The following is a 16082-nucleotide window of genomic DNA, read 5'->3' as shown; positions in this document are numbered from 1 at the left end:
TCTATTCCTTACATGCACTTAGAAATGGAAAGAAAGAATGATGAGCCTACCACACAAAACTTACCAAGAATAAGGATTGCGGTCAGGTAATTGTCACAGAATTGTGAGGTGTTCACCTATGAAAAACAAGGCTGAATGCAGATGGAAAAAAGGCTACTGTCTCCCCTGCTATTTGAGAGGAGCCCAGGAATATTTATCCTGTTGGTATAATAATAATGGAAAATCATCAGAATGTCATTCAACTTTCAGCTAAAAATTCAAGATAGCATAACATGGATTAAGGTAGTTCAAGCTGTGAGAGAAAATACTTGGCACCCAAGATTTTTCTTTTCAGTACTATTGACAATAGCTAAATCATTAAATTATCCTGGTTCAACCAACAACCAGATAAAGAAAATATAACATGTATATACACACTTTAGTTTTATTTAATAATTTATAAAATGATATTATTTGTAACAAAATGGATGAAACTTCACCTTGTGTAAGTGAAATAAGAATCACACAAAGCATAATCATATATCTTACTTATATGTTGCCTTTACTTCTATTAGAATTTTTCTCTATAATTTGATATTGTATATTCTGGATGACAAAATTACCTCACAGTTCTCATGGCTGTAATAAATGTAGTTGACGAGAGCCAATTAACATCAAGAAGTCACCTGGGTAAACAAGCCTTTGCATTAAATACAGTTTATTTGCATGTAAGGGTGACAAATAATGAACACAGCCTTGTGATAAATACTTCTGGTTGCCAGTAAAATCTGTGATGCACTGAGCCACTCTCTTATTGATACAGTTTATTCTTAATAGGCCAGATCTAAAATGATCACCCATTACACAATTCTGATGAATTTCAATATTCATTTTCTGATGGACTACTTGCCAAAGAATAATAGGCTGCCATGATATACAATAATCAGTAAATAAAAATAAAATCAAGAGTCTCTCTATCCTGGTACCTTGGCACAGAAAGTGAATTTCATTACTTTCACTTGGTTATTATCCTTAGGGAAAAATGAATATCTTATTCTATAGTGACTCCAAATAGTATTTGTTCTCAGGGAATTATTTTTTACTAAATATTAAACATTTGAGAAGGAATTTGATAAATATTATTTAAATAATATTTGCTAAGTATTGAAATTTATGGAGTTTGTGTAAGACTTAATTCAGAAACAATAAAGTACTATTTTAATCAAATTCTTTATTACTATAATGTTGATCTCTGAATCTATGGCTGCTGATTTTAATGACATATTTCTTCCACATGTACCCTGCTTCATTTTCCTCCAAAACAATTCTGGACCCTTATTCTTAAGGGCAATTAACGGGTGATGGTCCATTTTCTATCTTTCCTTCCAGCAAAGTAGGGCTGATGCCTTGCCTATTGAGGAACCAAGAGTCCTCTTTCATCTTACTAGCGATTACGTGGGAGAATCTGCAATCAAACTGTCAGGATTAGATATCACTGGGACCATTACATGGCTTTTATCCAGAAATAAAAACACAGGAGATAGTGAAGCGGAACTTATTCCATGCAAACAACATGAGGAAAATAATTGATCATCCTCAGATATGAATATATCAAGGGTAATAAACATCTTTTCCCACCAACAGTGTCCAGAAAACCATGAGGCAAGTAATTCACTTAAGTGAAGTGTAATGTCTTGTGGAGCGCTAATCAGAATGCACATTACTTTCAGAAATATAGAGAAACCATTTAACCTTAATAACAGAACAGGTTCCTCTTGTGCTGCAGTAAGAATGTCTAAAGATATTTTGCCTTGGAGAACAGCCTGTGCCATCATTTTTACCTTTGATTTTAGCACAGTTTCCTTATGCATCATTTTCCAAGGCTTACTCACTATCCTGCCTGAAAGATTCCATGTGTTAGGCCAAAAGACTGAATGAAAACAAATATTAGGTGATCCCATACATAGAAAGCAGATCTAGCTTATCTGTGTTGTTATAATATGGACATTTTATCAGGTTTTATCAAAGTTGAGACTCATCTCCTTGCATGCAGAGAAAACTTACTGTGCAGTGTCCAATCTAATTCATGGTAGTCAGAGCTAGATTTTGGACCCATACAGCCCAATGGGTGCTATTTGTGCCTGCTTAACAGATACTTAATCTGAAGGGACAGTAAGTTGTGTAAGTCAGTATTCATACATGTTATGATAGACTCACAGAAAAGCCCAGCTCAGCATTCCAGTTCTACTTTTCTATTTATTATGAATATTGTTTTGTTCTCCACAAGACATTCTTTAGCCAAGAATGTTTAATAGTAACTTTTCACCAGAAATATTTGTCCCCTATCTGGTAATATTTATCAAAATGTTGGTGATTACTATCTCTATGAATATGTATCTAAAGACATACATTAGCTGATATGAAGCATGCATAATCCTATGCTTGATAATCAGTTGTAGTGGGAGTAAAATGAATATTATGACCTGGATGATGAATGCTATGGATGATACATAATTTTAAAATTTTATATTTAGTGGCATTCCTTTGGGTTTTGCTTCATGTCTAGATTAGAAAATTCAGGCTAGAATGCCTAAACCTTGAATTTGTCCAGTCAGTGCCCTGCACGTGTGATACTGACAAACAAAACACCCTGACTTGCCACACCACAAATCTATAACTACTTTCATAAACCTTTCTGGCCCAATGCTGAGCCCAACACTGTAATGAATTGATTTGAATTATATCACAGGGACTAAAGATGCCAAGAATTCACAACAGTAGCTTATGTATCTTTTGCTTAGATAAGAACATAAATCCACAAATAATTACCAAAGTAACTAAGAATGCTGCCTATGATTGAATATACCAAAATAGATAAGTATAGATGAACAAAATTTGCAAAGCCTAACCCATCAGAAGACTTTTATGAGAACTTGAATAAAGAAAGTAGTATAACAAATATTAAATAAACCAGGCTTTATCACACAACAATCTTATTGAGCCTTCTTTGTATTTTGAAGATGAATTTCAAATCTTCCAGGGGTTTATAGACATAAAAGTCCAGAAAATCCTTGAGTCTAGACAATATGAAAGATGTAATTAAGGATGAGAGATAAAAGTTTAATTTTAATGATGAATGTCCAAGAGGAAATGCAACACATTTTTGCAACTGTGAAAGTGTAGAGAAGCCTGGCATAGGTGTCCTTTCATCTATGAAAATGGCAATATGAAGGAGGGTTTGCTAAACCCTGGTATGTGTGTGGCCTTTCTATAGAAAAATTGAACTGTCATTAGCTAGAATTGAAAGGACTTGAGTTCCATGGTCTTTTAAAGTCTCCCAGAGGGGTTCTGATTTTATTATGTACTTTTTGATGCTTTGTGAATTGGAATTGCACAGGAGGTCAAAGATTAGAAAACATTGTATATGTAGCGCTCCAGATGTGCTTAAAGAAAGAAACAGTAGAGGAGCAGCACTAACTTGTATTAAGCCAGTAAGAAATCATTTCAACTAAATTTCCAAGATTACTTTGTATTTCTAGTCAGTGTCATTTTGGGTGTGAGATTAATTTGTTAACATTCAGCTGAGCTTTGAGGAATTCCAGCAAATTGTTTAAATAGATTTTTTTAATCCCAGGGCTTTGAAGAGGTCTTCCTACATTTGTGAAATAAAGGTTGCATCATTATCAATTTGTACTGATGATGGTCAGAAAACATATTATTTAAACTTCTTTTATTAAATACTTTTTATCTTTATTAAAGGGATTTGTTATTAAACAAAGCAGTTTATGGATATAATGCATCTTGATCAATGTCATCATTTTTAACAAAAGGACAAAAATTTCCTGTATATTCCAAGTGTAGGACATGAATGGCAGAGTCAATCCTCCAGGGCAGAAATGAAATTAGTAGCTGCCTATGGTGTGTGGTATGGTGTGTGTGTGTGTGTGTGTGTGTGTGTGTGTGTGTGTGTGTGTATAGGGGTTTGTTTTGGGATAGTGAAGGTATTTTAGAACCAGAAGACTATGAACATCTCACCCCATACTGAACTTACTTGACAAAATAGAGTAAGGCCCATCTTTCCCCAATCTGTTTTTTCTTGGGGCTGGGGATATAGCCTAGTGGCAAGAGTGCCTGCCTCGGATACACGAGGCCCTAGGTTCGATTCCCCAGCACCACATATACAGAAAACGGCCAGAAGCGGCGCTGTGGCTCAAGTGGCAGAGTGCTAGCCTTGAGCGGGAAGAAGCCAGGGACAGTGCTCAGGCCCTGAGTCCAAGGCCCAGGACTGGCCAAAAAAAAAAAAAAAAAAAAAAAGAAAAAAAGAAGAGGTAAAACAGGCAAAAGGAAGAGAAGAGGAAGAGAGAGCTCAACACCAGGACAGGTATGTTTAAAAAAAAGAACAAATACAAGTGGGAGTCTCCCGTCAAAACTAGAGCTTCATTCCTAGATTATAATCTAAAGTATTTATAGTAGGTCTAAAAAAAAAAAAGTAAAATTGATGAGTGAGCATGGATGAAAACTTACTAGTGGTGGGACAAATGGTGGGAAACAAGGTATAGAAGTGGGGTAGATGAGCTGGACTATCTGCTTAAGGTCCTAACTGGGAGTAAATTTTGATCTGGTTCCTTGGCTGCATTAGCTTGTCTGGTCAGTGAGAGAAGGTAAGGCAGGAATGTTTCTTGCTTTACACAGGCTTGCTTAACACTAAACTTGAACGACCTCCACAAGTTCTCAACTGACTCCAGAGACACTATGGTTCTTGATTTATACAGGCTTGCATGGACTGGAATGATGCCACAGGTTTTAGGCACTGTTGTAGGCGGAACCACCCTCGCCAACGCCACACTGGCTCACAGGAACATGGTCACGACCCCGCTCACTATGTAAGGACTGCCACGTGACAACCCTGGAGGAGATCCTCTCACCACGTGTTCCTCCTCCATCTTACCTCTGTGGCTGCTCCAGCTTGCGGCCACATTGTGACATTACACAACCCACATTGTGACATCACCACGCCATCACAAGACTCGCCTCACTCTGCGGTCCACATCCAGGCCCCGCCCCTCCAGCCACCGTTACACCGCCAACTTAGCCCTGGTGGCGACCGCAGTGGTGGCGGCAGTTGGCAGTGACTCCAACCTCTTTCTTTTGAATTCTGTGATCCAGAACAAAGCCAGGCCTCTGCCAGTCCTGTGGCCTCCATCGGCCATAGCAGTGCTTTGGTGTGTGTGCCTTTCTGGTGCTCACCATGGCTCACCAGCAGTCAGGTAGCAAGAAGTGGAGGGCGCCTGCCAGCAGGCATGGTGCGTCTTCGTTGCAGGCCCAGGAGCTCGGTCAGGACGAATCCGCACTGCTGCCCAAGAGGCCAAGGCAGTCGCTGCTGCGCCACGCGTTCATTTATGGCCTGCAGGGCCGAGAGTTGGGCTCATGGGGCCAAAGCGAACCCATTGGCTTTCAGAGGCAGGTGAGCAACTTAGCTGTACTGAGGCTGCCTCACCTGCTCAAGGTTCGCCACCTGTGCCTGGGAACCATCAACAAGGTGTTCGCTTCTCAGTGGCTGAATGCCAGGCAGGTGGTATGTGGCACCAAGTGCAACTCGCTGTTAGTGTTGGACGTGCTGTCGGGCTAGATGACGCACATCCCGCTCCTGAAGGACAGGCTCCAGTTCCCAGCACATGCCTATCCTACCAATGGCATCCATGCCATCGAGATGAATCCCTCCAAGACACTGCTGGCCACCAGTGGGGAAAACCCCAATAGCCTGGCCATTTACAAGCTGCCTACCTTCGATCCCGTGAGTGTGGGCCACCGCCAAGGCCACAGGGACTGGATCTTCTCCATCGTCTGGGTAAATGACACTGTGGCAGTAAGTGGCTCCCGCGATGGCACTTTGGCAATATGGCACGTGGACTTTGACTCATCCGGTGTGAATCTTGTCATCGGCAGGAGTGTTGACCTTCCTGTAAGTGGTCATACTCGTCCAAGGGGAATGCACGCTATCCCTGCGGGGTCTTCCAGCCCCAGTGCCTACAAAGCGCAGGCTTTGGCTTTCAGTGGCCAGAACCAGGAGCTGGGTGCTGTGTCTCTGGATGGCTGCTTCCATCCCTGGAAAGCATGGGACAACCTTTCCAGACTGTTGACCATAAGGCTATCCTACAGCCAAGAAAATGTGTGCATGTCCTACTGCAATGAGCTGTCTATGCAGTGGGCTCCCAGTTTCATGTCTCCTTCCTGGATGTGCGCCAAAGTCATCAGAGAATTCCACACCTCTGCTCCCGTGATGGCATAGGTGTGATCATCTATCAGAACCTGGTTACCGTAGGCACAGGCCATGGTCCTCTATTCTTCTATGACATCCGTACCGCAAGTTCCTTGAAGACCAATCCTCTCCCAATCCGGAGCTTCCTGTAGACCCCGCAGGGAGGAAGCTGAAACTGATGTCTGGCCCAGGCTTGGTCAAAGAAGATGAGCCATACCCAAAGAAACATGGATTTTATGGTCTCCCTCATAGGGAATAATTAGCACAGGTTTAGGCTAGTCACAGCAGAGGATCACAAGAACCCAATAGCTATACCCTTCTGAACACATAAGATGATGCTAAGTGAAATGAACTCCATGTTATGGAAACGACTTTTATATCACTGTTGCAATTACTTTCAACATGTGATGTGAAACCGTAGTTCCTATTGTTGATGATTCTCTTGTATCCCCTTCCTGTGGTTGTACCTGCACTATCACTGTATCTCATCTGAGTACCCTGGATACTGTATATACTGGTATTAGAACTAGGGAAGTGAAAGGGAATATTAAAGTCAAGAGACAAAGGATAAAAAGACAAACCACTCCAAAAGCAATACTTTAAAACCATTTGGTATAAACCAACAGATCAACTCATAGGGGGAGAGGGAAAGCAGGAGGAGGGAGCGGGGAATGAGGGGAGGAGGTAACAAACAGTACAAGAAATGTACCCAAGGTCAAACATATGTAACTGTAACCCCTCTGTACATCACTTTGACAATAAGTAATTTAAAAAAAAAAAAAGAAAAGAAAAGAAATCCTCCTGAGCCCAGCTCAACTCAAGTTATCTCTAAAGAGGAACTCCAGCTCAGATACTCCAGTAACAGTTCCCAGACTGTGTCTGGAAGGGGAAACTGTTTCTTGTATACTTACATGAAAACTCATGCTTGACCCTTCATACATGCCAGTAATGCTTGCAATCCAAGCTGTTCTAATTTAAAGTGGGGCAGCTGACCTTCCCTGGCAACAACCACAAACAATATGGCTTTTTTTCTCAGATTTGTTTCTCAAATGTTGCTGAGAAGTTTATCCAATCCTCTCTACAAATATAAATAGTGCTAATACTAAGTTCTCATCTAACAATCACTTTCTTTTTTTTACAGATATTAATTCTTTTTTATTAATAAAAAAATTTTTGACACGGTGTTGTGCAAAAGGGGTATAGTTACATAATAGGGCAGTGTATACATTTCTTGTGATATCTTACACTTTGCTTTTCTTTCCCTCCCCTAGATCAGGTAGACTCTGTACATCAGTTTGATAATAAAAATTTGAAAAAAAAAAAAAAAGACAAGGATAAGCAAACTCTATTGTTGATGATACATTTGAAGTCCTAGGTGAATTTCCGTTGGCGTAGGCCACGTGGCTACTGTATATGTTTTTGGTACACTGTGTATTGTATATATGTCTAACAATCACTTTCTATATAAATAAATTTCATCCTCATCCTCTAATTACCTCAGTTTATTTACTTTATGTGTATATCTATGTTTTTTTTAACTTTTTATTTTCAAATAATGTACAGAGGGGTTACAATTGCATATGTAAGGCAATGAGTACATTTCTTATAAAACTTGTTACCTCCTCCTTCCTTTTATTCCCCACCCTCCCCCTCCCCAGTTCCCTCCCCACCCTCCCCTGAGATGCATAGTGGTTTATAGCATATTGTTTTGTAAGTATTGCTGCTCCATTGGTTCTTTTTTTACCCTTTGTCTCTCCATTTTGATGTTCCCCTCCCCTACTTCCAATAAACCTACCTACAATACCCACTGTAACAAAGTCAGTTACAGAGACATCAGGGATAAAACCATTGGGAAGAAAGACAAAAGAAAAGGCATAATTTCATAGTGTAGATTTGAAATAACAACAGCAAAGACAAACCATTTATTTCCAAGTCTCGTACTTCATTTCACTCAGGATCATCTTAAGTGATCATATGTACATTACTATTGAGCTATTGTGCTCCTCTGCTAGGACTATCCTAGACAAGTACTAATTGTTTCCAATGAGTGAAACCATACAGTTTATGTTTCTTTGGGTCTGGCTCACTTCACTTAATATGATTTTTTTCCAAGTCTTTCAATTTTCTCAAAAATTGGGCTAAGTCATTCCTTCTAATAGACACATAGAATTCCATTGTGTATATGTACCACATTTTCTTATTCCACTCATCTAGTGGTAAATTGCACTCATTTACATGGTAAATTGTGCTGCAATAAAGATAGTTGCACTGGAATCTTTTTTTTTTTTTTTTTTTTTTTTGGCCAGTTCTAGACCGTGAACTCAGGGCCTGAGCACTGTCCCTGGTTTCTTTTTTGCTCAAGGCTAGCACTCTGCCACTTGAGCCACAGCGCCACTTCTGGCCATTTTCTGTATATGTGGTGCTGAGGAATCGAACCCAGGGCCTCATATATACGAGGCAAGCACTCTTGCCACTAGGCCATATTCCCAGCCCCAGCACTGGAATCTTTAGTGTGATCTTACTTGTAATCTTTTGGTAAGCGCTGAAAAGCGGGGTTGCTGGGTCATGAGGGAGCTCTATGTTTAGCTTTATGAGTTACCTCCACACTGCTTTCCAGAGTGGTTGAACAAGTTTACACCACCAACAGTGTAGTAGGGTTATCTTTTGGCCACATCCCTACCAGCATCTTTTGTTGTTAGCTCTCTTCATAATGGACATTCTTACTGGGGTGAGGTGGAATCTCAATGTTGTTTTGATTTGCATTTCTTTTATGGCCAGTGATGTATTTCTTCATGTGCCTCTTGGCCATTCTCATTTCCTCTTCAGAGAAGTCTCTCTTCAAGTCTTTAGCTCATTTATTGTGAGGGTAGTTGATTCTTTCAGAATTTTGGGGGGAGCACTTATTTTTTTGAGTTCTAAGTGTATTTTAGATATGAGGCCTTTGTCTGTTGTACAGATAGTAAAGATTTTCTCCCAATCTGAGGGCTTTCCATTTTTATTTGCTGTGCAAAAGCTCTGCAGTTTGTTGAAATCCTATTTGTCCAACATTTCTTTGATTTGCTCTGTTTCTGGGCCTTTATTAGAAAGTTTCATCCCATGTCAAGAAGCCCTAGTGTTTCTCCTATTCCTTCCTGCAATGTTTTCAGGGTATCTGCTTTTACTTTGAGGTCTTTGATTCATTTGGAATTGATTCTGGTGCAGGGTGATATATAAGGATCTAGCTTTAGTTTTTTACAGGTGTTTAACCAATTTTGCCAGCACCCTTTGTTGAAGAGGCTGTCTTTCTTCCATGCTTTCTTTGGCTCATTTATAAAAGATTAGGTAGCCATAGGTCTGTGGGTTCATTTCTGGGTCTTCAATTCTATTTCACTGGTCCTCAGGCCTGTACTTTTGCCAGTATCAAGCTGTGTTTTTTGTATATGAGTGTGTGTGTGTGTGTGTGTGTGTGTGTGTGTGTGTGTGTGTGTGTGCATGTGCATGCTATTTCTAGGGCTTGAACTCAGGGCCTTGGCAATGTCCCTGACACTTTCATTTTCAAGGCTAGCAACTCTACCACTTGAGTCATAGATCAGTTTCAGATTTTTTGGTGGATAATTAGAGATAAGACTATTGCAAACTTTTCTGCCTGAGCTGGCTCTAAACCACAAATCTCAGCTTCCTGTGTGGCTAGAAATACAGGTATAAGCCACCAACACCCAGATCAACACGTTTATTAACTGTGTGTTGCAGGTGGCTATTAGGTTCTCCAAACTGTTTAATTCAAAGAAGATTTGAAGGCACAGTAGGGATGGAGGATCATGATTTATCCAAATAGATCTCTTTATGGACTCAATAGTGCCAGAAGTATATAGATAGCATAGCATAGATGCATAATAGCACTTTGTACAACAGCCCATCCCAGCACAGACTCTCACAGCCTCTCTTAATTTCATTCTCTTTACAGATTTACAATCCTGCTTCCCTGTGGGCAGCTAATATTCTTTACCATTTTTATGTCAGAAACATCCTCATAATTCTACAGCCTGTGGGCTTGTTATTAACACTCTCATAATCACATCATATGGTTTTAATTATAATTTCTAGATTTTTAGGCAACGTTGTGCTGATAATAGTCATTTGAAAGTTCTAAAAACATGCATCTAGATGTAGATATAAATTTTCTTATCTGGATATAATGAAGGTTGTGGGTAGAGTTGGTCAGGTCTGGTTGAGTCAACTGGAGTAGCAGTAGAAGAACACTTCCTGCTCATGGAGATGTAGCCCACAGGCACATCTGCCCGGCTTGCTGGCCACAATCTGTCCACACTCCCCCGGGGGACCAATCAGTGCCCACCACTAGTGCCTTACATCAACTCCCCGCTAGGTGATTGGCAGGGGAGGACTCAGGAGGTAGGGGTGCTGGGGGCTATATAATTCCTGATCTGCGCAACAACAAATGAGACCTGCTTCAAGCTTGTCCTCCCGGCGTGTGTTCCTGTGCGCGTTGTTCACGCTTACCTCCTGCCGGAGATCTAGCCCCGCAGAAGGTAATTTTAATTTTGTTTATATGTTTTGTTTTGGTGTTCCTAGGGACTGAACTCAGGGACTGAAGCTGAATACTTGATCTACCACTTGACCTAAAACTCTATCCATCCCTCCTCCTTTTTGAAGATAAGGTCTTGCTTTATTTTTTGGCTGTTTTGGTCTCTAATTTTCCAACTTGTGTTTCCCTGTGGTCATGCACACTATAGCACCAACACATTGTCTTTCTTCTGTTGGTAGAATAACCAAATGCCAGTGTACCCAGTGACTGTTAATATGGTGTCTCTTGCACATATTGGTAGGCTGATTTTAAAATAAAATCCCTTGATCTCCATTACGAAGTAGATAGGCTTTAGCCACCACACCCAATTTTGAGTGTAATTTAAAATATCACCTCATATTTTCAACTAATATTGGAAATGACTTTTATTTAGGCACTTCATTCATTCACATCAATGATATCTTTTTTATATCTTTCAGCATGAGCTGGGCGTCAGTGGCTCATGCTTTTAATCCTAGCTACTCGGGAGGCTGACATCTGAGGATTGCAGTTCAAAGTCAGCCTGGGCAGGAGAGGACATGAGACTCTTATCTTCAGTTAAATACCCCAAACCCAGAAGTGGTGCTGTGGCTCAAGTTGTAGAGCACTAGCTTTGACCTGAATTGCTGAAAGACAGAGCTCAGGCCCAGAGTTCAAGTCCCAAGACTGACAAAAAAAAGTCTTCCAATATGATCCTGATATTTTATTTTGCCGCTGAAATCTATTTAACACAGATTGCGAATTTTCCTCTAAGTCCGTCAAGTAAATTGTTCCACAATTTTATTTTGTAGCTTTACCTACTTTTGGTATCATAGTAATTTTAGCTCCGTAACGTAGGTTTGGCAGTGTTCCTCCTCTTTCTACTTTATGGATTACTTTGTGGAATATTAGCATTGGTTCTTGTTTAAAGTTATTGTAGAATCCAGCAGCCAAACTGGTTGTAGGCTCTGAAAATATGTGTCTTCTGGTATTTTTATTCATATTTGAATCCTATGTTATTATATCAACGATTTATTATTACTATATCAATATTCTCAGGGTTGTCTCTTAATATATTATTGCTGCATAAAAATTAATGATCTTTAAAGCCATTTCATCATACAGTAATTTATAATTTGCTTTTGGACAGAATTTGTATTCATTTGGCATATACAATCATATTAAAATTTGGTCAAATATTTAATATTTTACACAAGCTCTTTCTTTCAGGAAGTTATTAACATCCATCTTTAGGAAACTGGATGGGTCAATGGTTTTAGTGCATTCTTTTCACACAAAGGGCTTCTCTCCTGTATGAGATTTTATGTCACTGAAGGCAACTATGACATTCCCAAAAGTTTTACATATCATTGATTTATAGCTTTCCTCTCCAGGGTGATGCCTTTCATTTAAGCAAGGGTATATGTGATGTGTAGAGGCTGTATGACATTGTTTGTATTCATAGGGCTTTTCTGCACTATGAATTCATTCATGTGCTCAGAGTTATCTGTGATAGCTGAGGGCTTCATAATACTTTTATATTTGTAGGGGTTTTCTCCAGTATGAGTACTTGCATGTCATTGAAAGGAAATACCATATTTGAAGGTTTAACTATATTGTTTACATTCATACTTCTTTCTTCCAGCATGAGTTCTTTCATATAATGAAAAGTGTCTTTGGTGGGGGCCGGAAATATAGCCTAGTGTTAAGAGTGCTTGCCTCGTATACATGAAGCCCTGGGTTCAATTCCTCAGCACCACATATATAGAAAAAAGCCAGAAGTGATGCTGTGGCTCAAGTGGTGGAGTGCTAGCCTTGAGCAAAAATAAGCCAGGACAGTACTCAGGCCCTGAGTCCAAGGCCCAGAACTGGTGCAAAAAAAAAAAAAAAAAAAAAAAAAAAAGTGTCTTTGATGACTGAAGCCTTTACTATACTCTTAATATATCTGCAACTTTGCTGTAATTCTTTTCCGGTTTTGTACATTCTTAAAAGGATTATGTAGTTTGAGTTCTTTCATGTATTCTAAAGGATGTATAAACCTACCACACCGTTTACAAGTACAGTGCTTTCCCCCACTGTAAGTCCTTTTATGTAATCATAATTATATAATGATGACATGTGAAGGCTTCAACAGTGTTTCCAGTCATAGTTTGTTTTTTTTTTTCCGTCAAGAATACTTTTATGTATTTGAAAAGAGCTGGAAAAACTAAGAGCATTACCATGTTGTTTACATTCATATCACATTTTCCTACAGTTTAAGTTCCTCCCTTTATTTGATATGTACGAGAACAAACTATAGCCTTTGCATATTGTTTGCATTCATAAGATATTTTCCTTGTGTGAGTCTGCTGACATGTAGGAAATTAAAGTAGAAAAAATCAAAGCTTTCAACACCTTACATTCATAAGGTTCATGTACATCGTGAGATGACATGTATCCTCAAATACTGGTGAGGGAAATGAAAGTTTTCCCACAGAGTCTACATTTGTATTGCTCCTTTGTAAACTCTTCATGTTCACATAATTTCTATCCACAGTGGGTTAGGATGGCATGGCCTAATAACAGATAAATAAAACCTGAAAAATTCCCAAGCAAAATGCATTCACATGCTTTCATTTCAACATATTTTCTTGTATATTAACATTTGGAATAGAGGTAAACTTTCTCCACAATGGCGTTAAGTTTTTTTTTTACTTTACCTGTCTTTCCATACATCTGTAACAAACTGATGATATTTGTGGGTTGATCTTCAATGTTCACATTTCCCACGTATTCTCTGTAGAATTAAGCTTCTTCATGGTAGTATCACATATCGATAAAATTTATTCTTAGAAGGACTCTATAAATCCCATGCTCCAGATCAAGTAAAGTTCAAAATAACATCCTCAAAGACCATGGAGTATGTTCTTTCCATTTTTTCATAGTGTCCACAGTGAGTGGATATCACACCATAATGAAGACTGAGCACACCACATTTCTCTGCACCTGAGTTGGAGTCTGGAATGGATTGTTTTAAAACAATCTATTATTATTATTATTGAGTATTCCCACATACATTTCTCAATATAGTGCTGTCTTACAAAATTACTGATATTTTTGTTTGTGAGCAGTGTTTATTGAGTAGACTTTGGTAAGGCCATTTACACATACCATTAATCTTTTGATAGAACACATCTGATGGTCCAGTAATTCAAGAAAACCTCAATAAAAAACCTACACATTTCCTCTCACCTCAAATGCTAACAGCTATTTCATTCTATTTATATTGAAACCTAATATTTTGAAAACCCATCCTACTCTACATATGTAGCAATAGTAATTATCTGTTCCACCTCTCACCAAAAAAGTGATTAATCTAGTGTTGTTTAGCTTTTTAAACTATAAATTAAGAAATAGCTCATCAGATTTTCAAAAAGGGTATTTTTCTACAAGGAGACACATAAACCAATTGATAAAATGCATTTGTTTAGGCATTAAATTACTACAGGCCCTTGATTTTTCTTTCAAGTTAGGCTCTCTATCCTAATATCTTACCTTCATAGCATTACCGAGGCAGTTACAATATTGAAAATGGAACTCAAAGTTGTTGGCTTCTATTTGTGAAAATGTGCATTATCTTTTTTCTCCTTTTGTGCTGGCCTTAGGACTTGAACTCAGGGCCTTGTGCACTTTCTCAGCTTACTTTCTTATAGCTGGTACTCTACCATTTGAGCTGCACCTCTGGCAGAGCTTTTTTTCTTGGAAGTGGAGTCTCATGGACATTTCATCCTGTGCTGGCTTTGAACTTTGATTCTTCAAGTATTAGCCTCTTGACTACCTAGGATTTCAGCATGAGCCATTGACACCTGGCTGATATTATTTTTTAACCTACTTTTTCCAATATAATTCACATTTTCCTAAGAATGAGTAAAATCCAATTAGCAGCTTTTTTAAAGGGGAAAAGTGATAATGTTCATATTAAAAAACTGCTGTAAAATAAAGAAGAGATGAATAAAAAATAAGATAAACTTAAAAAATAAATAAAAACTGTAATGAATACTTTTACCTAACTGGCATTTATTCCATTTACTAAACTATGCCTATGTATTCTAACTATAAGTGTTTTCCTTTTATAGGCAGGGCAAGACATGTCTCTTAAGAAATCTGGCTGGAAGAAGTCGCCACACACACACACACACACACACACACACACACACACACTCATTCACTGGAGCTTTCTGGACCAACCCTGTGTAGAGCCCAGACCTTCCATTCCTACCAAGGTCGTTAGCTTGATTATGACGTCTCCTGTGGCATATCCAGAACTTTGTTGTCTGTCTTCAAAGCATATTGTGGCAGTCACACATGTGCCATGCAGATTCTCTTCAAGTGCTACCTGTTAAAAAACAAATGGCTGGGCTGGTGGCTGGGCTGGGGATATGGCCTAGTGGCAAGAGTGCCTGCCTCATATACATGAAGCCCTGGGTTCGATTCCCCAACACCACATATACAGAAAACGGCCAGAAGTGGCGCTGTGGCTCAAGTGGCAGAGTACTAGCCTTGAGCAAAAAGAAGCCAGGGACAGTGCTCAGGCCCTGAGTCCAAGGCCCAGGACTGGCCAAAAAAATAAAAAATAAAAATAAATAAAAATTAAAAAAAAGAATGGCTGGGTACTGGTGGCTCACACCTGTGATCCTAGCTACTTACAAGGCTGTGGATCTGAGGATCACAGTTTGAAGAAAACTCACAGTTTGGCAGAAAAGTCAGTGATACTCTTACATCTAATAAACTACCCAAAAATCCCAGAAGTGGAGCAGTGTCCTAACTGGTAGAATAATGGCCTGAAACAAAAGCTCAATGATAGTACCCACTTCCTGAGTTCAAGTAACAAGACTAGAATGAACACACACACACACACACACACACACACACATACACACACAAAAAACACACAAATGGGCACAGCTCACTAATTTTTAAACCAGAAACTTCCTTATACCAGTTGTTTTCTCCTATATAAAAGGATGTATTTATCAGTTGTTACACTTTTTTTTACTTTTTGTTTATTCTCCCCAACAGTTTACATACAAGTTGTGCATGCTGCAATGACAATCATTGCTATTTTCACCCACCACCAGTAAAATGGCCCAGCGTAGTTGTGGCGACAATTGGAAATGTCTACTATGATCTTGTAATTGGTACTCCTGCCTGCTCACACAAACCAGCTGGATTCCAAGTCTGCTTCAAAGTGAGGTGCTCAACTGCTTGAATCAGCCCTGGCTTCCCTCCACTCTAGAATAACTTACAGGACTGTATTCTTGTATG

General features: G+C 39.2%; 1 pseudogene; it reads left to right on the top strand.

The window, feature by feature from the left end:
* Positions 1-5227: 5227 nt before the first annotated feature.
* On the top strand, positions 5228-10289 carry LOC125343025 (annotated as a pseudogene).
* The last annotated feature ends 5793 nt before the right edge of the window (positions 10290-16082 follow it).

The sequence above is a fragment of the Perognathus longimembris genome, chromosome 28 (assembly GCF_023159225.1).
Source record: "Perognathus longimembris pacificus isolate PPM17 chromosome 28, ASM2315922v1, whole genome shotgun sequence".
Lineage (NCBI taxonomy): Eukaryota > Metazoa > Chordata > Mammalia > Rodentia > Heteromyidae > Perognathus > Perognathus longimembris.
Note: the sequence above shows the minus strand (reverse complement) of the source record. Positions and strands in the feature narration are given on the sequence as shown.